Here is a 12,044-nt window from a genome sequence, read left to right as displayed (position 1 = left end):
CTGTCGATTGGTGTAGCGTTCACCAACTATTATTATTTATTTCTGATAGGTATGGCAACAGCCCTCTATGTGCAATTTGCGCGTGCGACGAGGCTATTGTCCACATTCTTTGTGACCACCCCACATAGAATACTGACAGTCTCTCTGCCGTGCGTTGGAGTGTCTGGATGGACGCCCGCTGACAGAAATTAAGATTCTGCGCCACTGGCTGCGGCGATCGTCGGCGGGAAGGGCCTTCCAGGCACTGCTCCACTTCTTGAGAACCAGAGTCCTGCATTATAGGCTGTCATTTACTCACTTCAATGATTTGCTGACTATACTATACTGACTTCATATAACAGTAACTCCATTTTTTTTCTCCACTTTTATATCCACTCAACCCTTTCTTCCAGTGCACGGTAGCAAACCGGTTTCTTCTTCCGGTTAACCTCCTGCCTTTTCTCCTAATACTCCTTTTCCTCCTTTGAAGTGCTGCTAGCGTTAGCCGTCACACAAAGTTAATAAATTCGGTCTTCACTATAGAAAGGTGCGTGCGCGCACGCACGCACGCACGCACGCACGCACGCACGCACGCACACACACACACACACACACACACACACACACACACACACACACACACACACACACACACACACACACACACACACACACACACGCACGCACGCACACACACACACACACACACACACACACACACACACACACACACACACACACACACACACACACACACACACACACACACACACACACACACACACACACACACACACACACACACACACACACACACACACACACACACACACACACACACACACACACACACACACACACACACACACATTTAGGTGGTAACACTGCGCCCGGCGGTCCAACGAGATTTTGTTGCCCGCTTGGGATGATTTTGAATGTAGACAGACGGCGCCATGCGAAGAGGGCTGTTAAGTCCTTGTGCTGCGGTAGCCCTACTGCAGGCATTGAGGGGTGGTTGGGTGCCGTGGACGTTAAGTGAGCTGGTGGTTCTTAGTCTGCTGCGTCTAAAGTACTGATAGGTTACGAAGTACTGCATGGTATAGAAGAGTTGATCTGCTAGTTACACCGGGTCATTCCCCGATACTTCGTGGTCAATTTACTTGAACGGCATGATTGGGCAAAGAAGCAGCGAAATCTCGGCTTTGTGGTTTTTCCGAGCTCAATATCGATATGCATATAGTGCAATTTTTTCTGAATAATTTGCACGACAGCCTAGTCTAAGGCTCAGTATAGCGCCTCTTGAAGATAAACGTCGGTTTATGCGCGCAGGCTTCTACAGTTAGGGTTACGTGTGCGTCCAAATATTGCTAGAGCAGCACAATGCGTCGAAACGCAGTAAGGATGGGACCTGTCTTGCATTGAACAGAATGAAATTAAGCCTAAATGGACTTTTTATTGTACACAGGATTCTCAAGGACGGTTTCCTAATTGAGTCTGCTTTAGGAATACTTCCCCCTTCAGCTTTGATAAAGCTCGAAATCTGAGCTGGTCAGCAGAGCAGGTAGGCTGCAATAAGGGTTAGCGCCGGGACCGAAAGAACTCAAAAGGTCATATGCTACGTTTTAATGGAAAATGCAGTGCACTTCGCACTATGCTACTCAATAAAGGCTCGTGACAGTGCCGATTGCGTTTCTCCCGCCAAGCTGATATTTTGCACCGACATCCACGATTTTGTGTGGCGAACCATCTCAAGAGAAGGCTGAAGTCAAGATTAAATACGCGGTTGCAAATTGTACATTGCAGATTTCAGAAAAATTGCTGTTGGCTTGAAAAAGTAACTGCGTTTCCCTGAATAGGGTTCAATAAATATGCTCGACTGCGCATTTGAAAGCTACGTGAAAGATAGAGCTTTGGCAGAATCTTTTTACGTCAGTTTATCGACGCGCTTTCTCCACTTCAAAACACCGTTTCCACTGGCATCTTCTTTTCTTCCTGAAGCTGGTGTGAGCTGCAGGAAGGAATAAATAGCCCATCAAAATAATTTGTAGTGCGTGGTATCATTTGGAAAGTCGCATGCCTACTATGGTTCTTGAAGTTTAAAACGTTATTTACACTACAAGGGAGGGCACAGATCATCATGAGTAGCGCAAATTATTTCGACCACTAGTTCGTTGTAATTAAGATTTTAGGACCTGGCAGTAACTCAGTGGCTTTTTTGTAATCGCTATGGACCAGAGGACGCGTGCATAATTCCGGCTGTGGAAGCAACGTGCGCATGAGGTGAAATGCAAAACGCGCTCACACAACACAATCTAGACTATGAGAAGGCCAGCGCAAGTCCCCCTTTCCACTAGTCCTACGTCACGACAGTGAGATCTGGGGATAGATCGGCGGTGCCGAGCGCAAGCGTACGCTAGCAAGGCGATCTGGAACGACTCGGCTTGAGTGTGCGTGTTTTCAGCCTGTGTTTGCTGTGTTCCTAATACGTACGTGTTATAGGGGCTCGCGAGCAAGGTATCTACAATGTCTGAGTGTTGTGCGCGAAACTGTCGCCCTAACTATGCCAATGCATCCAAAGCGCAAGTGTAAATTTTCCGTCGGACTCGGCTCAAAATGCAGCGTGGGCAAAGGCTGTGCCGTGGAAAAACGTATTACCGATGAAGTGCACTGTGGTAAAAAAGCGTTCTTGTTTGCTCCCTAATACCCGTTCTGCTGTTCACCACTATATGATTTAGGACAGTTTATTAAAGCATGGGCGTGGCCATATCGAGCCCAAAATATCGAAAGCACAGCTACTAATAATCGAGTAGCATTTGCCCTGTTTTGAGTGCGGAACAAAATTGTTTTGCAACCTAAACTATTTTCTTATGGAAACAATTTTATGTCCCTAGTGGCTGCCTGATAGTAGTTGCCGTAGTAAATGACTGGTTTAAAGCCGAGTTAGCTGCTCGCTGCGTTAACAGACTCATGGCAATCGCTGCTCCCAGCTTAAGCAGCTTTTTTTTTATATTTACGTTGCAGCTTTGTGACTAGCACTTCCGTGAAAGCGACTTCGTATTCACGACAAGCTACACCGAGTGTCGTCAAGGTCACCGCTCTGAGTAATATCTCTGCCTACCATTCTTAGCTTTATCTAGCCATCTAACAGTAAATGTGCTCTCAGATGAATTTTGTGCCAGTCTTAATGTTTATTCAAGCAACTGTGAATGAAGGAGAAAATTTCCTTGCAGCTTCATTTCGGTCATTGAAATAAATGCCAAGTGGATTATGTCAAACTTTTCATATACTTCAAAAGACTGGCATTATTAGATAACACAGGTCATCATCATCACCCTGATTTTACCCACTGCAGGGAGGCCTCTCCCATATTTCTCCACTTAACCCGGTTCTGTGCTAGCTGCATCCACTTGACCCCTGCGAACTTCTTAATCTCATCCGCCCACCTAACTTTCTGCCGCCCCCTGCTACGCTTTCCTTCCCTTGGAATCCAGTTTGTTACCCTCAGCGACCATCGGTTATCCTCTCTTCGCACTACATGTCCTGCCCATGTCCACTTCTTCTTCTTAATTTCTACTAGAATGTCGGTAACTTGAGTTATTTCTCTGACCCACTCTGCACGCTTTCTATCTCTTAATGTTACCCCTACCATTTTTCGTTCCATAGCCCTCTGGGTTGTCCTCAACTTAAGTAGAACTCTCTTGGTTAGCCTCCACGTTTCAGCCCCATAGGTGAGTACAGGTAAGATGCAACTGTTATATACTTTCCTCTTTAGTGATGCCGGTAAGCTGCTAGTCATAATCTGTGAGTGCATTCCAAATGCGCTCCATCCCAATCTTATTCTTGGTATTTCCTTTTCATGTTCCGGATCTGCGGTTACTACCTGTCCTAAGTAGACATATTCGCCTACTACTTCCAGTACTTCGCTACCGAATGTGAACTGCTGTTCCTTCCCGAGGCTGTTGAACATTACCTTAGTCTTCTGCATATTGATTTTCAAGCCTACCTTTCTACTTTTCCTGTCTAGGTCGTCGATTATGATTTGCAGTACATCCCCCGAGTTGCTTAGCAAGGCAATGTCATCAGCAAATCGCAGATTACTGAGGTATTGTCCATCTACCCTTATCCCTAACTGCTCCTATTCCAAGTCTCTGAATACTTCCTCTAAACAAGCTGTGAATAGTACTGGGGAGATTGTGTCTCCTTGCATAACACCTGTCTTACATAGGTAACACAAGTATAACCCTCTTCTTGATAACACAGGTAACACAAGTATAACCCTCTTCATCGCTAGCACTAAAGGTTTCAAGAGGTAGCTCCAGAGCAGTATTGAATAAAAAAAAACGCAACCGCGTAGGATGAATCCGACATTCAGTACGATCTCACTACAATGACGTCACATAAGCTTGCACAGGCCCTGTAGTAGTCTAGGTGGTGTTGGCTCACACGTTGCGTGTTGCCAGCGCTGAAAAAAGAATCCCAAATGTTCCAAGATAACTCGGAGCTTTTCAATGCGGCGTTCCTTGCCGCGCAAGTGTCGCTTCAGGCCGTCAAACTGCACTATTAGCATTTATCGTAACACGGCCGCCTGGTTAGCCATTCTGTGTAACAAACAAATCGCAAATGGGACTGCTGAAGGGCGTTATTTTGTGTATTAACAAAATATATATGCACAAAACGCTTTTTATCTTAGCTTTTATGTCTCCCATAATTGAGTACTGATTTTCGGGACCCTGACGTCCCTCAAAGAAAAGCAAGTGCTCAAGTATACCAAATATGGCGAGAGAATTGACTTGCTGCAAAGATGCTAAACCCCAATGCCTCGATATCAATATCCTCCTGATGGAAATAGCTTATCCGTATCCAAACTGTATCTCAGTCCAGACAGAATGATGACATATTCCGGCACATTCTCCGCAAATTCAATATATCGAGATGATTCGCGGTAGAAAAGCACTGAGCAGAATGCAGGCACCCGGACTTTGACTTACCCTTGATTGACTAATAATAGGTGTGAGCTAGTGCATGCGTTCTTGCCGGATATCCAGAAGCTACGCGCGGCACAGGAGCCTTCTGCAGGTTTCGCCCTTCAGAGATCAGCGATGCATCCTAGCGACCTACAGGCAACGTAGAGCACGTGGCGCCGGTCAGTGCTCTGCCAAGTCTCGAGGTAGGCACATCACTGCCCCATGCACAATCGGTTGAAGTCGCCTAGGTGCTTTGGCCGAGCGTCATCTAGGCTAGGTGAGAGACAGGTGCGACTGCTGTCATGTGTGAAACGCGAGCACGTATTTTCCTCCGATAAAGCGAAGGCCGACTGGGCGGCGCTCAGCGGACATCGACTACCTCAACAATGCAGCAGATGCTGAACTGTTGTATTCTTAACAAAGGCCCTAACAAGCAGTGTATTCACGATAATTGCCCAATGACTGGGCTGTTTAGTAGTTTCAGTGCGCATGTGAAGCGTGAAGTTTCTAGAAATCACGCCCGGAGGACTATCGTAGAAAGCAGTGAACGTAGACACTCGCTGGCGTAGAGAGTCAAGTTGACATGTTCTTACTTGAAACATCATTACGACGTTTTTGGCACTGCATTTACAGCAAAACCAGGCGCGTGTGAAAAGGTCATGAGGTGGCTAGGAAGGAAGCAGCTTAAAGGATGGGACTCAGGACACGGGTATAGAGCTCTGAATGTCTTCGAAAATTTTTCACTGTCTGTACGTTCGTGAAAGTGCAGTGTTGGATGCCACCCAGGCTGCGCAAAATAGCAACAATACTGCTTCTTATCCTCCACTCGTCTTAAATATCTCCATGAAAGCTTTAAACCCGGCAGCTGATAAAGAATATTTTCCGTATGTACCTGTTGCAGTTGAGAATTACAGTAGGTAGCGATTAGGCATCGCTGGTCGCAGTCGATACAATAATATTACTGAAATATTCGTAGCTGAATCGACAGCCTGAAAAACTACGGCCGTGCAATAGTTGTGAGTTCACAAGCACATCTAAAAGTGGAACCTGATGCTCTGGCTGCTAGCCATTTACTTAGTTGCGGGGTCGTGAATGTCTTTTCTCATTGCATTTGTATCTTAATAGACGCCACATCTCTTCCCACTGCTATATGATACGAGATTTCAGGTATCTAGAGCGGTGATGTTTCAAGGTGTAAATGTTACTACGTTCAGGGAACGCCCCTGAGATAAGATTTGGGTATCCCCTGTTCTGCAAGTAATATCACCGAAAGGCCTGTGTTTGATTTCGTTCAGATTGAACAGTTCGCTTGGTATTCTTATCTTTAATTGTTCTATAACAGTATTGTGCATAAAGCGACGCTTTGTCATTATTATTCAACATTTCGCTACTGCTCATTCTCAACAAACTGGCAACGAAATGGGTTTGTTACTTGAAAATGCTCTTGTTAGAAATATGCTGTATATCTTTGTTTGTCTTAGCTAACGCTGATTAAGTTTAATAGTACGGTTTGCATCTGTAGTACTCTGATGCAGTGATTGGAGGCGTTGAATGGTTTCATTTATTTTTATGGGTAGAATACCAGGTAAACGTGGGTTAGATGGAGGTGAGCTAAAAGGCTTGGATATTAGTGCACAGGGCACCATGAGCGTGGATGGATCCATTTGAATGCGTGTACGACGCTTGTTGTGAGTCTCTGCAATAACTAATATTAGGCGTGGATTAATCCGCGTAGCCTCCTAGAGCGCAGAATTATCAAAACGCGAAGAGCTCCACTATGCTTTCTATTTCATCTGTTTACGACTGTGCATGCTGTGGCTGCAGCCTCCTGCGAGCGCCCGCCATTACAGCATGGCTAAGGATCTAGGCGTGTATGCTACGACGTTTTTCCTCGCCAAGCTGCATCTTTCGTTTTTACCAAACCATACGCCGAAGCCCCCTCTACCACCTGGACGGCTAGCACAAGCACGAAGCATAATTTCTATGGCCCTGCGCACTCACTGATTGAACTGCGACCGAACTTTAGCCAGCGCTTAATCTGCAAGAAAACGTCAACTTTGCCAGCATTTTAATCTGCGTACTGAAAGTTGCTTACACGTCCAATGCTGACATTTTCATTGGACGTGTGAGCAACTATTGCGAAAGCAACGCTGAATTTCTCGCCTCCTAAGTTCCGCACAGGTGCAAAAACCTCTTGTGCTTCCATGCCCGAGGCATTTTCGTGAGGTGCTACGCGACTGCTCTATTGCTTCGCTGCTCCTTCTTTGTTGCGTTAATTTTGAGTCTAACTCGGGGCAATATTACGCTCACATTCTGCGCATACCCTGTTAGCGTCTAGTCAAATCCAGTTGACAGCCTCGCTGAATTCGATAAAAGGCACTAGCGAGCGTGTTAAACAGGTTTAGAAACATTTGTCATAAGGGGAAGCTGAAATAGAATGCGACGTAATGGAAATTAAAGCAGGCTCAGCAACTCTATAATACATATTCCTTGACATGTCAAACTGTTTTAACCCACTCGAACAGAAGTGAAATGAATTAGGCTACATCCACAATGACTCTTCTGCGATGCACGTTGGTACAAAGCATATCACCTTCCAGCAAGCTGATCTGGAGACACGCGTAGACAATCCGAAGACAGGTTGTGATTTATTTGACTTCATTAAATGAAATGAAAAGGATCCTGATGAGAAGTATCCGGGGAGAAGCTAAAAACGCTTGCTCGCTGACGGAAGCACTAGGCTCTGGTATTCCACCACCTGAATTTGAGCGCGCCATTTTTTTTTTGCTCAATCCGGGATCACAGAACAATGCTACTCCTTATCAGGTTTTCGACTTCTCAAAAGTAAAAAAATGCCTCATCAGGGTAAAAAAAATCACAAAATATCAGTTTCTGATGATTTTTGCCCTGTTACACGCAACATTAGAATTAACCTAGCTCGCTTTGCCAAAGTATTTCCGAATAGCCTAAATTTGCGCTGAAATTTAATAGCGTTGTTCTAAATAAACATTAGCGTGCCCAGCTTTTGGTGTCGTTTTAGCCTTTGTTTTGTACTTCGAGAGCACATCACAAAGCGTGCCAGGTTGGTTTTCCGCTTCTACACTAGTGGGCGCTTGTGACCGAACAAGCTTTTCTGAAACTAAATTTCTGTGCGCCGGTTTCGTTGCAGCTACGGTAATAGTTGTGCAAACACCTGTGTTGGCGTGAGCCGAGAAGTCTGAATGCCTCTTCTAAGCAAGCGGTGAATGCTACTTGATAGATCGTATCTACTTGCCAATTACATTGTTTATGGGAGCTTTATTACATTCTTTATTGATAACTATGGCATCTGTAAAATCGGCGTAGGCATTTCTTTATTTACTCGCACTTTCAAGCCTTCGCGTGACCCCGCCGCAATTACGTCTTACCCACGTGACGCTGTGGCGTCATGCCCCACGTGACACACGGGCTGGCAGGAGCTTGGGTCTCTCGTTTTACATGGGACGGCTATGTCAGAATCAGCCTGCTAGGATGCTGGCATTCACGTTACCCCTATAGGCCACTAAGGCACGTTCATATGGATTGGTTAAAATGAGGCTTCAAATGTGGGGCTGAGGAAGAAGAAAAAGAGAAGAGGAACGCTCGGTCACCCGCAGCTAATGCTTTCGCTCAATATTTGGTTAAGCAGCCTTGAAGCCTTGTAATTTTATTGTTTATTCAGAGATTACCCCGCAGTGCGTAAAGGCGTTACAGCATAGAAAAAAGACATGTTCATTAACACAGCACACTTGCATTTCAGTTAAACGATTCCACTCTCCAATAGATGTAACATAAAATGAATTTGTGTAACTACCAGTCCGAGGACGATTTCCGGAATTTTAAAAGTGTGGTTTATGCGCCTAGAGACATAGTGTGGGTCTTTAAAATAGGCTTCTTTGTTAATACCGGTTGTGGTAAATCATAAACAACACTTTAAGCCTTAATTTTCTTCGGCGGGAGTGAAGCAGTTTCCATTTGTAATCATCCTTCATGCCACTTATGCTGTCTTTTCTTCCAAATTGTCTGAAGACAAATCTGACTGCGCGGTTTCGAATTTTTGTTAATGTGCTCAATGAGCGTCTTGTTGGAAGGGTCCCAAACCGCACATCCATATTTCAGAATAGGTCCTACTCAACTCATATAGGCCGAATTTTTATATTGGTGTGAGAACATCTCAAATTCTTTTGAATAAAATTTAGTTCTCTATTAGCCCTACATACGAAGTCGTCAACACATGCATACCATGAACGATTCGATGACAGCGTCCGTACGTATTAGATCGTTATTATTCGTATACCGGCAATCACTAGGCTTTTTCTTTTTGGTAAAGCAGATATGAACGCACTTTTTTACAGTTAAATACATATTCAAAGTGGAACAGCAGGATTGTATTCGTGATAAATCCGTTTGCAAACATAAATCTTCATCATCAGTGAAAATTTTCCGATAGAATGCGTGAAGAGATATTGTTGATATAAACCAAAAAAAGGAGTGGTCCCAAAACCGAGCTTTTCGGAACGTTTCACGTAACATCGAAGGTACCCTGGGCTTTCCCATTTAATAAAATGCTCTGCCGCAGCTGAAACAATTTTCTATCCATTTATTACAGGGGAGTGAATGCTGACTACTCGGAGCTTGTTAACAAGGAGTGAGTGTGAAACTGCATCGAAGGGGTTCTAAAAATAAAAAAAAATGCAGACAATTTGTTCTCCTTCATTGACACCTGATGCCAAGTCGTGGTAAAATTCGTCCATTTGGGTGGTGCGAAAAAATCCCCTTGCGCAATCCGTGCATTTCTCTAATTAACAATTTGTTCTGAAATATGTGCCTCAATATCGATGCATACAAAGTATGCTAAATGACTTCACATGCTATTTATGTTAATGGTATGGGTCTATATTTACTGGCATCGTTTTCGGGACCACCCTTGTGAACAGGAACAACATGTGAAATTTTCCAGTCATCCAATAATAATAATAATAATAATAATAATAATAATAATAATAATAATAATAATAATAATAATAATAATAATAATAATAATAATAATAATAATAATAATAATTTGGTTTGGTTTGTGGGGTTTACCTTCCCAAAGCGACTCAGGCTATGAGAAACGCCGTAGTGGAGGACTCCGGAAATTTCGACCACCTGGAGTTCTTTAACGTGTACTGACATCATCCGGCAAGGTGTCATCTTCTAAAGATTTGCTATAAATCAAATATAGAAAACGAGCAACTGGTAATAAGATAATTGGCGCCTCTTCCAGTACTTTCACATATGGCTCATCCTCACACGCATTTTACGATGTATGGCAGTTAATGCACTCATTTCGTTTGTAGTTCAGTCATTTCGTCTGAAGAAGCCGTATTAGCTTCTTCAAAGATACTTTGCAGAGGTCCATGCTGTGGCGCAGTCTTCTCTCACAAATAAGTTTAGGCATTGTATGCAACAGGGAATAAAGGCCAGAATAGATTTTCTATTACCATTACGCTTCGTGTAAACTCCAGAAAGTTTAGAGCGTTGCTAACAAAGATGTATGCAAGTTTCCTTAAACAGGCTTCCTTCATTCTTCCTATATCAGGTGCCCATTACCGATATTTCGGCTCTCTCGATAGAGCTGCAACTTAAAATATTCGAGGCGTACCATCAGCAGAGCGTTCATTCGGTGACTTCAGTTTTCTCTTTGCAATGCTTTTACGACGCATGTAATGTAGATATTTTGGAAACATAGGTGACGGGAACATAGGCAGATGATGAACCTTTAGTTTCTCTGCTGCTTGTAGCCGCCGTAACACTAGGTGGCAGCTGGCAGGTGCCGTATGTTATGGCACTGATTGGCCAGTGGGCTGTGTGGCGCTACAACACCACTTGAGATGGCGAAGTTGGCAGGATCTACTAACTAGTGTCACTATTCCGACGCTTGACGGTGAGATGACAGTGCAACAATGCCTTGGGACTCTTGGATTCCATGTCAGACACGCTTATCCTAGACCACGCAGGCCCGTTCGAATAGCTTGTTTGTAACACCACTTGACATCATTGTCGGCGAGTGTATCAAACAATGCAGTAGCATGTTGCTCTATCCTAATGTGTAAATGTGACATAACAGAGGTACGCGTTAAGAAAATACGTTGATAAGGCAAGTTGAGGAGTGCATCCCTGCGAGCAAGAATCTGCGAGGCAGGCCGCAGGCGAGAGCCAATAACACTCTCACGTCGTACTCTTAGGAGTATGATGTGAGTTTGAGCCGGAGGTAAGCGCACTTGAGCCGGAGCTCAAGTGCGCTCCCAAGTTTTCGAACCGCCCTACCCGACGTTGTGATTCTCATGGGCAATTATGGCTATGTATTATCCTATCTTTCTATGCTTTGATGTTGCATTGAAGTCTTGTGGTATGGTGCCGCATGCGCACAGGACGCTGTTGAAACATGCAGCAATCGCACAAGGGCGTAGAACTATACCTGAACTATGGAGGCCAGGTAGAGTAGTTAAACGAATACAGATGACAAAGCTACGGACGCACCACTTCAGCGGCATCTGACCATCCATCTACCGGCACCGACGGTAATTCGTCGCAGATACGCTACTCCCAGAGAAGTGGCGCCCCCGCGGAGAATGCCGACGTAAACTGTGACCTCTCCTATCACGCCCTTTCTATAAGATATTGAGACGTGACCCGGCGGGCCGCACCAAATGCCCCTACATTGAGCGCTCGTGATTGTGGAATACAAGAGTTTGCGAATGGCGTGGATTGCTAGCATCGAGACGGTAGATATTGCTATACAATTTGAAGGCTGCCGCCTTGTCTTAAATTCGAAGATGAGGTATGAGAAGCGATCTGTACTCAAGCTTAGAGCACCTGAGCCCCACAAGGACGTTTGTGTGGCTTGTTTAAAGCGGCGTTTCATATTTGGTTCCGCCGGTTTTTCACTTGTAGCAGATCACGACTCTATGGTACATAGTTGTAAAGTAATAGGGTGCACAATATTAATTATAAGCGCGCAACAAAATCTATCTAGTACGCTAACGTGGACTTAAAAAAAGAAGAGCCGCAGTTGGGAGGCGCTAACCAGTTAACAAC

Source organism: Amblyomma maculatum, chromosome 5 (assembly GCF_055883805.1).
Source record: "Amblyomma maculatum isolate TAMU_Amacu chromosome 5, ASM5588380v1, whole genome shotgun sequence".
NCBI lineage: Eukaryota > Metazoa > Arthropoda > Arachnida > Ixodida > Ixodidae > Amblyomma > Amblyomma maculatum.
This window is presented reverse-complemented; position numbering follows the sequence as displayed.